We start from the raw sequence: 16136 nt of genomic DNA on the forward strand, positions 1-16136 counted from the left end.
GTGTTGGTGGTCATTTCTTTGCTAGTTCTTTCTTCTCTTCAAAGTCAGAAGTCTGGGCAAGGAGGGCAGGCTCTCTGTGTATTGAGCTATAGAGCAGTTTTTTCCTGAGGTTATTTTCTAAATCTCTGCTCTGTCTGCTGTGCACAGCTCCTCTCTGGCCTATCTCCATGCCCAAACTTCATGATCCTCAGCCTCCTGGGGTCCCAAGTCCCTCTGCTCTCTGAGGTATGTCTGTGGTGTCCTCAGCCAGCCCCCCAAGAACCTACTGGATGTCCAACATTCACTCTGACTCTGGCACTGGAGCTGCATATGGAATGGAGGAGGGGTGATCAGCTTATGCTTTCGTCAGAGTACTTTCACACCGTTATAGCATGGAAATGCCTATACTCTGCCTACCTTCAAGGCTTCAGTAGAGCCCCTTCATTCGCCTGATTTTGGATTTAGTCCTTTTGAAGCACTTTATATTTGTAGGTAGTAAAGAGAGGAAGTTCCTTGAGTCTACTCTGTGGCTATGTTAGCCCAGAAGTCCCCTGTCCTGTGACTTCTTGTTTGATTTGAGTTTCTGGTTTTTTTTGAAGCTCAATTAAATGATTTGTATGGACAGATTGTCAGAGAAAGTTTGGATTTTAGTATTCCTAAGTCGCCATCTTGGTTCCACTTCTGTAGGCACATTTTTTGGATCATGGCTTTCAGGTAGTCCAATAATTCTTAAATTATTTTTCATCAATCTGTATTTCCATTGTATTTCACACAAATAAAGTAAGATATAAATAACTGGAAAAATGTTAATTGCTCACTGGTATACATAAAACAAAAATTAAAATCCTACTTAAATTAATCTACATATTCAGTGCCATACCAAAAGAATTACATAAAATTATCTTACAGAGTTATAAAAAATAACAAAATTCATCTGGAATTATAAAAGATAAAGAATATTATGGGAATAAATAGTGGGAAAATTGTAGTAGAAGGCAACCTAGCTATATCAGATATCAAAATGTACAACAAAGTGATAATTATCAAAATAACTAGAATTGACTAAGAACTAGAACAGTAGAACAGATTAGCTACACAATACATAGTAGCAAAAGACCATAGTAATAAAGTGCTTCACAAACCCAAAGAATCAAGGTTTTGGGACAAGAAGTCACTATTTGAAAAAATTAGGGAAAATTGGAGAAAAGTATGGCAGAGACTGAGTATAGACCAACATTTCACACTATATACAAAGATAAGTCCAAAATGGATATAGTTTTAGGATGCTTTTTCTTCCTACCATTCCTGGATTCACTGGTCCTTGTAATTGTCTTGCCTCAAATTCTGGGGAGACATTAATCTCCCTACAACCTCTTGCCATTTGGGCCTGCCCAGTTTCTAAAATACATCCAATATGGAATTCCTCCACACCATATTCAGCAAGGAATTCTCCCTCACTATGGGAGATTACAGAGGTGTGACAAAAGAAATCTAAATGGATAGGGAAAGAACTTTAAAGAGTCTGGAGGTAAAAATTTTAAGCCTTTTTAGGCTCCATTGTTTAATGAAAATCTCTGTATTTATTTGATTTTGCTAATTGCTTTAAAATTTAATTTTCATGTTTTAAGTTCATATGTTAATCTGATCAATACTATTCTGTTACACTGAATCATTTTAAGCTACTGTGTTTTAACTATTAGATAAATTCTGTTACCTTTCCCCTATAACTATACTAAACAAAAGATCATTGTAAAAGCCCATAAACAGCCTTTTCTTCCATTTTGCCTTTTTTTAATTGTCACATAGATGACTTCATCAACCTTGTATACGACTTTTGGAGAATTTAATGAGCTAAATATCTCAAATTGATCTTAAAGGGTCTTAAGACATAAATTTTAGATTTTTTCAATACCTCCGACTAATCATTTGCCTGCCTCTGGGTTATTTCTAACAAGAGATAAAGGATCTATTTAGTAGCTGAAGTGAAGTGCAATTATAATTTCCACTTCCACATTTATAAAAATGTAATGGTTGAGACATATCACAGTCTCATACCAGAGGAGCAGGGAAGTTATTCCTAGGGCGTGGTACCCCTGGATGGCTCCCAAGAGGGAGCATCTGCCATTTGTAACTCTTCATCTTATTCTACCCTTCCATCAGAATGATCTAGATTCTTGGTGAAGTGTTTAGACCCAACATCAACGGTACAGAGGTTTTTGTCTTTTCTAGACTCCTCTGACACATTTTGTAATGATGGCAGTAACAGATTTTTTAAAATATCTCAGCCAAGGTTGAAAGATTGCTACACCTGAAAAACTTGTGACAAGTATCCATTAGCTTCTAAGGTTTTATTTTTTTAATGTCATACAGCAGACTCAAGTGAATCCTAATGATAGTGGGTTTGTTGGCCATTGTCATTAAATGGGCTATTATAACTTTGTGAATTTTGATATTTCTTGAATGTGCATTACCTGTTGTACTTCTGTTCTTCATAAAAAACTGTTACTTTGTAAAAAATCATTTGAACTCACACAGAGTAGTTCTCTCTCTCTCTCTCTCTCTCTCTCTCTCTCTCTCTCTCTCTCTCTCTCTCTCATTTTCCCTATTTGTAAATAAAACTACCATAAAAGTCATTCTGACTTGAGTAATTCATTGGAATTTAGTAATTAAATTCCTGGTGACCATACTCTTAAATATTCAGTCCAATCATAATTTTACCCCTTAAAAGTGTTTAATGTTCTCCCAGCCTGTGGTATGGTCTATAAGTAACCCTAAACATGCTTTTCCTCCTTGGAACTGAGAGCAGAATCCCCTGATCCACAATAACCACAATAGCCACAAGTATGCTAGTGCTCCTCCATACCCTGAGATACCCTAAGACTAAAACCTGTATCTGTGTATGGGCAATGCAACGAGAGACTTGCACTCATAGCTAGCAACAGGATGCCTGAAATCTTCTTTTGTGCAGTTGTCCAATTGCCTTACCATCTGTGGCTGAGAACTCTGGAAGCTTTTATTGTTGATTCAGCTGCCCCACAGGCCTGTAGCCATGGTGTGGCAGATCTTGGTGTGTTGCTTAACTCTCCACTTCCATTCATGTGTGACAGATCTTTCATGCTAGCTTCCTAAGTTGCTTTGGGTTGGAAAATTATTTTATCTTGTCTTTTTGTGGCTTATTCTGTTCCAGAATACATTTTAAGATGTTATATTATAGTTTTTTAGAGAGGATTCAGTAGAGATCAGGTAAGTCTGTGCACCTTTTCTGCCATTTTGGATCTACCTAATCCACCTCTTTTAATGGATTCTTCCCCATAGTAGTGCAGGTAATGATCACCTGAATTAAATTCACTCACTTGTGTCCATTTAACTTCACTGATATGGAAAATGTTGATGTTTAATCTTTCCATATCCTATTGGAGTACATCCAGATTACACTTGAGGGATCTAACATTTCACGTTCCTATGCAATATTGATTTTTATAACATTGAACTTTTCTTTTGTCATGAGATACTTCTGCAGCTGAGCTTCCTTTCACCTTTGACACAGACACTTCATTCTTTCTATAACTACTTGTAGCTGTCCTATTCCCTTCCCTAGTAGCATGTTGGCAACCTTCCAACTGAGGGACTTATCTTCCTGTCATATCTTTTATCATTTTAATACTATCCATTGGGGTTTCCTGGCAGTGGATCATCTTTTGACAGAACTCTACACTATAACTTGTGCATCTTGGGAAACCTGGCATGGTATAGCTTAGAGTTTCATTGAGCCAGTCAAGTCCCTCTGCAACAACAAGGCAGTGATCCAGGAGTCTAACTCTTATATTTTGGGTATTTTAAAGCATATATTTGGTTCTTTAAGATATACCAAGAATGTCCGAAGAGTTCGTGGGATACAAAAGAAGTATTAGACACAGTACATACTTTCATAGAACTTATGATCATATTGGGATAAGAGTTCAAAGTTTATAAAAGAATGAGTGGTTGTGACAAACATTCACTATTTGAACATCATATCTCACTATGTAAGTTTGAGCTCTTGTTAGAAGTATGAGATATGTTGTTCTCAGGTTAAAGTCTTTGAATATGACATCTCTTCTCAGATCTCATCTTAGATGTATTCTATTAGTTTTGCTATAATCTGGGAGATAAGACTAAACTATGAATTATATGCATAGAAATATAAATAAGATCCATGAGACACAGCATTCATACAACAAATTGCAGTCTGAGCCCCATACAATCCTAAGGAACATGAAGAGAGAAAACTCTCTGCAGATGAGCTGCTATAAACATCCTCAATTTTTACCTACTCTTTCTCTCTTTTTGCCTACACTGTGGTGTGGTTCTGACATAAAATTCCTTTATCAAGTCAGCCAGAAAACTGGAACACAAAAGTGTCATTCAGTAATAACTGCTTTTGGCTTTCCTTTGGTTCAACCGTGGACCAGGCATTTAATTTCTCCAGCTCACAATTTTATTATCTGTTAAGTGAAAGGAAATAATCTCTGATACTTTTTACATGAAATTAAAATTCTCACATCAAAGAATATATATAAAAGGCTTTATAAACCTACAAAAATATTGATTATTTTTACAATTCACAACTAAACTGAGTTCAGACATCAAGAGGCTCGAAATAATATGCAATAGAGCAACGATATATGCAAAACATTCAAAGGGTGTGATTAGGTTGTCCAGAGTCCTAAATTGACTACATGGGGCTTTTTCCTTTGTTCCAAGACAATAAAAGTAGAAGAAAGAATGCCACTATGAAAAGTTGCCAGGAAACTAGACTTCAGTGTACTATATCTAAAAAATATGATAGATTCTCTGTTCCTTGATATTTAATTCAATAATCATCCAGGAAGAATTCTCAAGGGGAAATTCCCCAACTAGCCTGAGCATTGATTGGCTCATAGACTCAATCTTTTTTTTTCCCCTGGTGGAGAGCTTGTATAAATATCAGATTCTCCTCCATTGCCCAGCAGCATTCACAGTTGGACCTCTCTCCTGACCTGAAAAAGGAGCAGACTTAGGTATTCCTTCAGTTTTGTGGAGGCCTTCCTTTCCCTCCTTTTTTGTTATAGTGTCTTTGTTACAGCTGACAAACTTTCTATTAGCAGGGATTCTTTCTTCTCTTTCCTTAATGTGATTTCAGGGCTAATGCAGATTATATTCTAAATAAGAACTGAACTAATAGAATGTGATAGTCTAGAGAGCAGTGTATACTTTAAAAATACTTTCAGGGCATATCACAATGCAACATATATAGTGGACACCTAATCAATATTTTGGAATGATTTCTTAATGAATTTATATGCCCGAGTGAACAATGTTGGTAAGTAAGAAAACTGAACAAAACCTAGAAAAATGTAGTAGTATTAATGATATTGATGTTAAGGGAATTCTGTTAGCTTTTTCTAAGTTGCTATTGCAGCAGTGTTAGAAATCTGTTTCTAATTCATTACAAAACAATTTGGGAGCTTTAAAATGTTGGTTAAGTTTGTAATGAAATCACATGTAAATGTCAAACCAGAAATATTACAACTGGAAAACCAAAAGACATTTATTTATTCAGATTGATCTGGATTCTTGAAAATTTTTTCTTGCATTCCAGTCTGAACTTCACAATGAAGCTGGTCACAGTTCTTTTCCTCTTCTCCTTTATCCTGTGTGTCAACAGTGCTAAAAGTTCTATACCAACTCCAGTTGAAAGTTTGGAAATGGTTGAAAAAGGTGAGACTATGATAACCGGAAAATGTTTTTATTCAGGCCTATCCCATCTGCTTGGGAAGAATATCATCCTTTGATAGTGCTGCTTTGCATAAATCTGTGAATAATGAATAAAGATAGTTCTACCTAAAAAGTAATTTACCTCTAAGGAATAAGGGTTCATAGTAGTGTGTGTGTGTGTGTGTGTGTGTGTGTGTGTGTGTGTGTGTGTGTGTGTGTGTGTGTGTGTGTGTGTAATTCTGGCACTTTAGTCCTTGTTCAACAGAGAAAATAATCTTCACCTATAATATTATGATGCTCAAAATGTACACTAGAAGTATTCAGTTAGGTGTTTTTAATCTTAGGTCCTTTGTAAGAGAAACAAAGTAGTATTAACAGGAGGCTAAATGTCAGCATAGATTATGTTTAGAGAATCTAGTTTTTAGTAATTGGATAGGGAAGAAATCTATTTACAAGGCTCATATTGATATGCCATTTTCATTGGGGAACAGTAATTGGGGGGTGTATCCATGGCATCCATAAAGAAAAATCTTGAAACCTCAGAGGAAGTTTCATTTTCCAAAAGAGGTAGGTTTGTGTTATTGTAACTTTGCTTATAACTCTGGATTCCACTATAATTGCTCTTCTCTTTCTAGGTGTTAATGGACTGTGCTTGAACTATTGTGAATTGGTGGAATCAGGAGAAGCAAAAGATGGCTTTTTCTCACTTTTGGAGGTATGAAATGGAATATGTTTCTGACAGTGAAACAGATATGGGCATTCTAGTGAACCTCAGAGGTGGAGAAAACTGGGTATAATCCCATTATAAACAGTGCAGTTACACTTTGTCCATTTTCTTTCCCAAAATGTGCATTTTGGCATCTTGGGGAGATGCCTTTCATTTCCCTTTCTTTTTCCTTTCATTTTGTCTCCTTTCCTCTCCTCTGCTATTCTTTTCTTTTTAGCATCACTATCACTAGTCTCCTTCTCCTCCATCTTCTACATTAAAAATTAAAAATAAATCTATTCCTTGAACCAAACTTGTCTAGTCAAGCAGAATATATATCCCCACATTGGCCTGTTGATAATGCATGTTTCATTCTACACCACTGCTCCACTGATCAATTAAGAGGTGAGAATTATACTTCATCATCTGTCTTTCATAATCATAGATGGTAATGATATTGATCAAAGATCTTAGTAATTACAAACTATTTTTGTAGTGTTGCAGGCATTTTCCAAATAGATTTCCCAATTCTGCTCATCATGCTGAGCACCAGTTCACATAAATTTCCACATATTTCTCTGAATCTATCCTATTCGTTATTCAGCATAGTATTTTTAAATCAATACTATATATCATATCATAGTGATGTTCCATCCCTTTGTTTTCAAATCCTTGCTACAAAAAACACATTAGACACATATATTTTTGTCCATGTGTATTCTTCCCCTCTTTCTGCTTGTCACTTTGGAGGATTTGCTTACTAGTAGTATTACTTCATCAACTGGTATATACATGGATTAGTGACTTTTGGGGTAGAGTTCCATGTTGCTCTTCAGAATGGTGACACTAAATCACAGTTTCATCAACAATGTAGGTAGTATGCCTTTCACCTCATATCATCTCCATCAACTTTCCTTTTCCTTTTTTGTCATCCTGGCCCTTATGTTGGAGGTCACCTGTCATATCAGAATTGTTTTAATGTACATTTTTCTCATTGGTGATTGGGAATTTCTTTGTATGTGATATTCTTAAACTACTATTCTTCACGTCACCATTTCTCTATTAGGAAAGTCTTCTCTTCTTGTGTACTTCAATCCAATCTAGATATAGTTTGTATAGTAGATATTTATCAGAAAAACTAACTGCAATGATTTTTTTCTAGTTAATTATTTCCTTTCTAATTTTAACTGTATTGATTTTGTTTGTTTCAGAGGGCTTTATAAAAATTTCAAATTGAAATTTTCAATTCATCTTATAAACAAAATATGACTTTCTTCTCTTACCCTGGCTGTAAAAAGTTACTTCTTCCATGCTTCCCTAATTTATATGTGATGTTGCAAACTTTTATTCTCTGTTTATATATTCCTCTAGAGTTTACAGTGACATAATGTATGAGAGATATCCATCTAATCCTTATTTTGTTCCAGATTGCTTTTTAGGTTTCCCAACAGGTTTTTTCAAAGACTGATTTTTTTACATTAGTTTTTGGGATCTGTGTTTATCAAACACTATGATATTGTTTTTCAGGCATGGCTGACTCTTTGTAATCATATTTGTAGTTTTCTTGATAAAAATATTAGTGTGCTTTGACATTTCCTCCCCCAGTTCATTTTACAAATGAGGAAATGAGGCACACAGGGTTAAATGACTCATCCAGTCACACCACTAGTAAGTGTTTGACATCAGATTTGAACTTTGGAAGATGGGTCTTTTTATTTTAAAACCCTTCCCTTCCACCTTGGAATCAATACTATGTATTGGTTCCAAGGCAGAAGAGGGGTAAGAGCTAGGCAATGGAGAATAAGTGACTTGGCCAGGGTCACACAACCAGGAAGTGTCTTGGATCACATTTAAACCCAGGACCCCTGTCTCTGGACCTAACTCTCAATTCATTGAGCTTTCCAGCTACTCCCAAAGTGAGTCGTTTTTACTCCAGGCTTGGCACTCTATCCATTGTATAACCTAATTATATTATGACAGTTTGCTTCTTGTGTATCTCTTCTCTGCCAGTGATCAATGTTACTATTTTTAAAATAAGTATGAGTTTATTCTAAAGATTGTTACATTTTAGGAGGCAGTTTGGTGATTCAGTAGATTAAGAGTCAATCCAAGAGACAGGAGGTCCTAAGTTCAAATCTGGCCTCAGACATTTTCTAGCTATGTGACCTTGGACAAGTCACTTAACCCCCATTGCCTAGCCCTTACCACTCTTATTCCTTGAAACCAAATACATAGTATTGATTTGAAGATGGAAGGTAAAGATTTTTTAAAAAATAAAGAAAGAATGGTTGTTACTTTTCAGTAGTGTGAGATCTTGTACTATTATGTATCTCCTTTCTTGTACTTTTATTGTGGATTATAGAGATTCCTGATCTTTTGTTCCTCTAGAAATATTTTTTACAATTATTTTAAGAAATCCTTTGGTATTTTGATTTATAAAGCATTCAGGAAATATGCAGACTTAGGTAGTTCAATCATCCTTAGTATGATGTCACGAAGTACAAGATGATTAACTCAGCCTCTTGTTCTCAATGTTTTGGTCCTAACAAGAAAACCTGCTGGACAGTGGCTGATCTGGGCATGGGAACAGAGCATGTTATTGAGCTCTGAGTCTACATTTCTTGGCAAAATGGAGCTAAAATACTTTCTCTAAACTCTTATCAAAGTGTCCCTTCCTCATTCATGTGTGAGAACATTAAATAGGGGAAATTAGGCTGGAGGTGAAGTGTAAATATCTCTAATACAAACCTTTCTTTTTTGCCCCAGAATGTGAAATACTAACCAGGACAGCTGGAACATCAATCTCTTTAGGAGTTAATGACCCCATGGCAGACAAAGAGCTCAACAGATTGGATCAATTTTAATCTCTTTTCCTTCTTGTTCCCTCTTCCATGTACTCTATGAGCCCCAATCAAAGAAATACTGTTATTTCTTTATCCTGGTGATTCAGGGTGGTAGATTCTACTATGTATGCTCTTAATGAACATGAACTTGAAATTTCCTGACTCTCTTTGTAATCATATTAAAATCAAAAAATTTGTGCCTCTTTGACCTTGGCTTTGCCTCCTAAAGGACCCCATATTAGGCACCCAAAGTGATTATGAACTTGGACTCTTAATGACCCAGAGATCATTTTCTCAATCTCTCATAAACTGGACTCAGTGGTGCTGTGCCTAGTTCCTCTGTGATACTATGAATCATTCACCAGGAATCCAAGAGGATTTGTTCCCGAAAGTATACATCACAAATCTTGTAGAAACTTGAAGTGATTTAATCTGGAAAAGAATATGGTCTCTAAACTTGGTCTGTCAGTTGAGATTTCATTCCCATTCCACTGACTTTATTTCCCATTAAAAAAAAAACTTAGTGTTCTTTTCCTCTTCTTATAGCTTATATTCACCCATTATTAATCAATATTTTCACTGTATGCTCACCAATATGTACCCTCCATTACATCTAATTCAAGTATCCAGGGTCCTTGTTTACCACTTTCACTTTTCAGTGGCTAGTATCTCACTCATTAGGATCCACAGTCTCCATAAAGAAGGAAACCATAAGTAAATTGGGTAAACACAGAATAGTATACATGTCAGACCTTTGGGAAGGGAAAGACTTTAAAACCAAGCAAGACATAGAGAGAATCACAAAATGTAAAATAAATAATTTCGACTACATCAAATTAAAAGGCTTTTGTACAAACAAAAGCAATGTAACTAAAATCAGAAGGAAAACAACAAGTTGGGAAAAAATCTACATAAAAACCTCTGACAAAGGTTTAATTACTCAAATTTATAAAGAGCTAAATCAATTGTACAAAAAATCAAGCCATTCCCCAATTGATAAATGGGCAAGGGACATGGATAGACAGTTTTCAGATAAAGAAATCAAAATTATTAATAAGCACATGAAGAAGTGCTCCACATCTCTTATAATCAGAGAGATGCAAATCAAAACAACTCTGAGGTATCACCTCACACCTAGCAGATTGGCTAACATGACAGTTATGGAAAGTAATGAATGCTGGAGGGGGTGTGGCAAAGTAGGGACATTAATTCATTGCTGGTGGAGTTGTGAACTGATCCAGCCATTCTGGAGGGCAATTTGGAACTATGCACAAAGGGCGATAAAAGAATGTCTACCCTTTGATCCAGCCATAGCACTGCTGGGTTTGTACCCCAAAGAGATAATGGACAAAAAGACTTGTACAAAAATATTCATAGCTGCGCTCTTTGTGGTGGCCAAAAACTGGAAAATGAGAGGATGCCCATCAATTGGGGAATGGCTGAACAAATTGTGGTATATGTTGGTGATGGAATACTATTGTGCTCAAAGGAACAATAAAGTGGAGGAATTCCATGTGAACTGGAACAACCTCCAGGAAGTGATGCAGAGCGAGAGGAGCAGAACCAGGAGAACATTGTACACAGAGACAAACACACTGTGGTATCATCAAACGTAATGGACTTCTCCATTAGTGGTGGTGTAATGTCCCTGCACAATCTGCAGGGATCAAGGAGAAAAAAACACTATCCAAAAGCAGAGGACAAACTGAGGGAATAGAAACACCAAGGAAAAGCAACTGCCTGACTACAATGGCTGAGGGGACATGACAGAGGAAAGACTCGGAGCGAACACTCTGATGCAAATACTAACAACATGGCAATGGGTTCAAGTCAAGAACACATATGATACCAGTGGAATCACACGTCGGCCACGGGGGGTGGGAGGGAGGAAAAGAAAATGATCTTTGTCTTTAATGAAAAATACATGGAAATGATCAAATAAAATACTATAAAATTAAAAAAAAAATAAATACAAGGCATGGTCAAGGGAAAAAAAAAAAGGATCCACAGTCTCCTTTTGCTCCATCTCTTGTATCTATTCTATCCTACAGTACCCAGGCTGTGCCATTCCTCTTCAGTGCTATTAACATAAGGTTCTATTTCTCAATATTAGCTATCTCTAATCAGGATTTGAAATGTTGCTTAAAAAGTCTAATCCCAATTTTCCAGGCACCTTGCTATCTACTCCCAGTCTGCAGCAACTCATTCTCTTGTCCATTCTTTGTGACCAGTCCTTTTATGTTGATTCCACATTGTCCAGAATGCTTGGTCAGAGTACTATTTTGTTGTACTCTAGTTGTCTACTTCATATCCAGGTGTAGTTTCCATATCAATAGGTCATTCCCTTGGACAATTTTAAGTATTGGTACAGCTACATAGCACATTGGATAGAATGCCAGACTGTAAATTTGGGGGACCTGGATTCAAATATCACCTCAAACACTTTCTAGTTGTGTCACCCCAGACAAGTCACTTAAACCTGACTGTCTAGCCCTTGCCATTCTTTTACCTTATTGCATTAAAATAGAAAGTAAGATTTAAAAAATATAGAATCAAGAAAACCTGAAATGAAATCCAGCCTGCAGCATATACTAATTATATGACCCTGCCAAAGTCACTTAACCTCAGTTTCTTCATCTGTAAAATGAGGATGATAATAGTAAAGTTGTTATGAGAATCAAATTTGATAATTATAAAATCCTTAGCATAGTGCCTGGCACAGAATTTGTATAAATTATTTTGTTATCATTATTTCTACCATATGATATTGCCTCTCAGATTCTGGGGGAAAGTATTTTAAAGAATATTTTTAAAATATATTCCAAAATATTATTTCTTTTCAGTTTACACTATAGTTGAACCTCTATGATAGTCCTCTATGATAATTTCAAGAAATTATCAAAGAAAATTGGCCTGATATCCTATAAATAGAGAATGAAATAGAATTGGAAAGTTCCATTCATCAAACTGATCTCAAAGGGATCTCAAAAATCAAAGGTCACAGATATATTATAACCAAATTCCAGTGTTCCAAGGTCAAGGAGAAAATACTACAAGCAACCGGAACAAGCAATGCAAATATCATGGAACTATCAGGATAACATAAGATATATCAGCTTCTGTAATAAAGGATCAGAAGTCTTGGGATTTGATATTCCAGAGAGCAAAGGAACTATCATTACAATCAACAAGCGTCTATAAAACAAAACTGAGTAGAATTCTTCAAAGAAAAAAACAGAGAGAATGGAGTAATGTTTATAAGAATGTAAGTCATTCTCCAACTGATAAATAATAAAAGAATAAGAACAAGCAATTTTCTAATTAAGAAATGCAATGTATAGTTGTAATGATTAAAATTCTTGAGAGGTAATATTTCTTAATTTTAAATTTAAATTTATTCACTAATCAAGATATCTTAATATGGTCAAATGATTCTCTTGATAATAAAAAATCCCAACCCCCTTGATCTGGTCCCCTATATACAATCTTGGGAGCTTGATATTGAAATCTTCCCTTGAATAGCCTAAGATATCTCTAATTGATAAGAAGCTAATTAGGAGATAGTCCAGCAATCTCTCAACCCTTCCTGATGCCATAGGTGCTTGAGGTCACATAGGTAGTGTAATAGATGCTCCTCACTAAGATATTTAAGGTAAGAGAAGTGCTGGAGCAATGCCACTAGGAAATAGGTTTGAGGAGAAGCTGGGATTCTCGCTCCTTCCCCCACCCCACTTCCTGTCTCTCTCTCTCAGTAGGTCCTAACAGCTCTCCTCAGATGGTAAATTAATAGCAGTTTCAAAATACTAATTTCACACTATAGTACTCTCTGAAAAGGGGGTTATTTTTAAAAAGGGATGTTAGGGAATTGGGAGAAGGGAAGAGGGAATTTAGGATCTCCCTAATTTTCTATAAGTTCAATATAAGAAAGCAAAGTTATTTGTCTCTAAGGGGATATTATTGATGAACTGAAAGGATCTTCAGAGCTATGCTCAAATCTTTCAATGTGAAGTCAATAGCCAGGACTCCAGAGCAGTTTATCTGTTAGCTCCTTCTTCAGAGTTCAAAAGAGAAGAAATGATCAGTTTCAGATACCAGCTTTCTTAACTGTCTCTCTCCTGACCAGATTCTTCTTTTGAATCCTTCCTTCTCTCCTTGATTGACAATCCTTCAAGCTTCCACTTCTTGCATCTACTTGCCAATCTCTCGGTAGTAATAATGTGTAATAATGTACTCATAGTAGGAAGAGAATGATTGTCTCTCTTTTCTATTAACCAAATTTTGTTAAAAGGAACAAAGAAAATGTAAAAAGAGATCAACTAAAGGGAGCCCCTCTAAAGTGAGACCTTGAATAGGAATTTACTGAGCCCCCTGTAATCTATCATCCTGACCTAAGAATTACTATAGAATATGAAAAAATTCTTCCAATCCTCCCTCTAATTCTTGAGAGTCTGTGCCTCAGTTTCCTCAATGAATCACTCTAAATATGATGACTATGCATTACATAGACTAAATATGATGCCTTAGTGTTTCCCAAAATGATATATGTAATGGCTTTCAGGTAGCCTAGTAACTCTTAAATTATCATTCCTTCATTTATTTTCTGTATCTGTTGTTTTTCCAGTTAGAAAGTTCACATTTTCTTCTATTTTTTCATTCTTTTGATTTTGTTTTTATTGTTTCTTAATATTGTATTTTGTCATTAATTTCCACTTGCCTGATTCTAATTTTTAAATCATTATTTTCTTCAGCGCGCTTTTGTACTTCTTTTTCTACTTAGCCAATTCTAGTTTTTAAGGAATTCTTCTCTTCATTGAATTTTGTGGGGAGTTTTTAAACCATTTGTCTTATTCTATTTTTTAAGTTATTATTTTCTTTAGCATTTTTTGTACCTCCTTAACTAAGATCTTGTCTCCCCCCCCCCATTATTTTCTTGTATCACTTTCATTTTCACCCCAGTTTTTCCCCTACCTCTCTTATTTGATTTTAAAACCCTTTTTGAGTTTTCCCAAGAATTCTTTTTATGCCTGAGACAAAATCACATTTTTCTTTGAGGTTTTGGATATGGCTTTTTGACCTTGTTGATTCCTCTGTGTGTATTTTGATGTGCTCCTTCACCACAGAAACTTACTATGGCCAGTTTCTTTTTTTGTTGTTGTTGTTCATTTGTTTGCTCATTTTCTCAATCTATTTCTTGACTTTTAATTGTATGTTAAAGTTGAGCTTTGCTCTTAGGATGGAAGTGTCAATGTTCCAAGAGTTAAGACTTTCTTGCTACTGTTTTCATGACCAGTTCTGGGAGGTCTATAAGTTTTCAGTTCTTCCAAGGTGGTATGAACTAAGGAGAAATGTGGTTACTACTCTCCTGGCCTGTGCTTTGGTCTTTGAGCACTCTTTTCTACCCTTGAATTGTGACCAGCCAGGGTCTAAGTTCCACTGTGGACACATATTTCTAGTGTGATAGTATTCCTCTTTGCCCTAGGACTATAATCCAGAACTGTGCATGGGCAATGTAGCAGATTCAAGTACCCATGATAGGAAAGAGTCCCCTGTAACCTCATTCTGACAAGATCTCACTCCCTTATTATGTGTGGTCTGTGGAAATTTAACACTATATTATTTTTTTAGTATTATGAGACAAACTTAGGGATTTAAAGGAAAAAGGTTTAATGTTAAGATTGAATTTATAACATGCCTCTTTCCCTACTCCCTTAATGAATAAGACTGGAGACAATGCTTTTCATTTATCTGTAAATGAGTTTCTTAAGATAGAAAAAAGGTGGATGTGTGCACTATATAGCCATTCTAAAGGTCTTGTAGCTTTTTGATTCTGGAAGGCCCTTGCCTCTTACCCAGAGTGAGGCCAGAGAGCTCCAATCAGAGGAGCTTAGGAAAAGGATATTAACAAAGAGTATAAATCAGAGTACCAGGAGAAACGAGAGGTCTTTTTCCTTGGAATCAGAGTGAGTAGTAGTGCTGTTGAGCTAGGTCTCAGCAAGGAGGGTGGCAGGCGATGAAAGGCTGATGCCTTCTCTTTCACTGGTATGCTTTTTGTTATTTAATAAATAACTAAAAATTAAAATACAGTCTCCAGAGAATTTTAACCATATCAGGGTTGAGAGTTCTGAAAGCCCTACATTGTTTCAGCTACTCCCAAGGCCTGTTTCTGACTTGTACCAGGGCTCAGATCCTCCTTTCTGCATGAGGAAACTCTTTGTTGACTTGCTAAGTGTGACTTGCACTGGATTATGCTTCATTCTCACTCCAGTGTGATAGACTTTCCCTGCTAACTTTCTCAATTGTCTTGGGCTTGGAAATTATTTCACTCTGTCCTTTTACTCATTCTACAATTCCAGAATTCATGTTGAGGTATTATTTTTTTTTATGTTACAAGATGAATCTTATATTTTGTTTGGTCATTTTCAAACATTATTCATTAGAAACAAAGATCATTTTCTTTTCCTACCCCCTCCTACCACCCCTCCTATAGCCGACGCGTGATTCCACTGGATATCACATGTGTCCTTGATTCAAACCCATTTCCATGTTGTTGGTGTTTGCATTAGGGTGTTCATTTAGAGTCTCTCCTCAATCATATCCCCGCAGTCCCTGTAGTGAAGCAGTTGCTTTTCATTGGTCTTTTTACTCCCACTTTGTCCTTGGCTTGTGGATAGTGTTTTTTCTCCTAGATCCCTGCAGATTGTTCAGGGACATTGCATTGACACTAATGGAGAAGTCCATTACGTTCGATTGTACCACAGTGTATCACTCTCTATGTACAATGTTTTCCTGGTTCTGCTCCTTTCGCTCTGCATCACTTTGTGGAGGTTGTTCCAGTCTCCATGGAATTCCTCCACCTTATTATTCCTTTGAGC

The 16136-nt window shown here is 36.1% G+C and overlaps 1 long non-coding RNA gene across 1 annotated transcript; it reads left to right on the forward strand.

The window, feature by feature from the left end:
* Positions 1-5442: 5442 nt before the first annotated feature.
* On the forward strand, positions 5443-9418 carry LOC103100005 (uncharacterized). Its single transcript, XR_469327.3, has 3 exons — positions 5443-5718; positions 6351-6430; positions 9188-9418. It is a non-coding gene; the product is annotated as an uncharacterized LOC103100005 (long non-coding RNA).
* Positions 9419-16136: the final 6718 nt, after the last annotated feature.

This window comes from Monodelphis domestica, chromosome 6, assembly GCF_027887165.1.
Source record: "Monodelphis domestica isolate mMonDom1 chromosome 6, mMonDom1.pri, whole genome shotgun sequence".
NCBI classification, from domain to species: Eukaryota; Metazoa; Chordata; class Mammalia; order Didelphimorphia; family Didelphidae; genus Monodelphis; species Monodelphis domestica.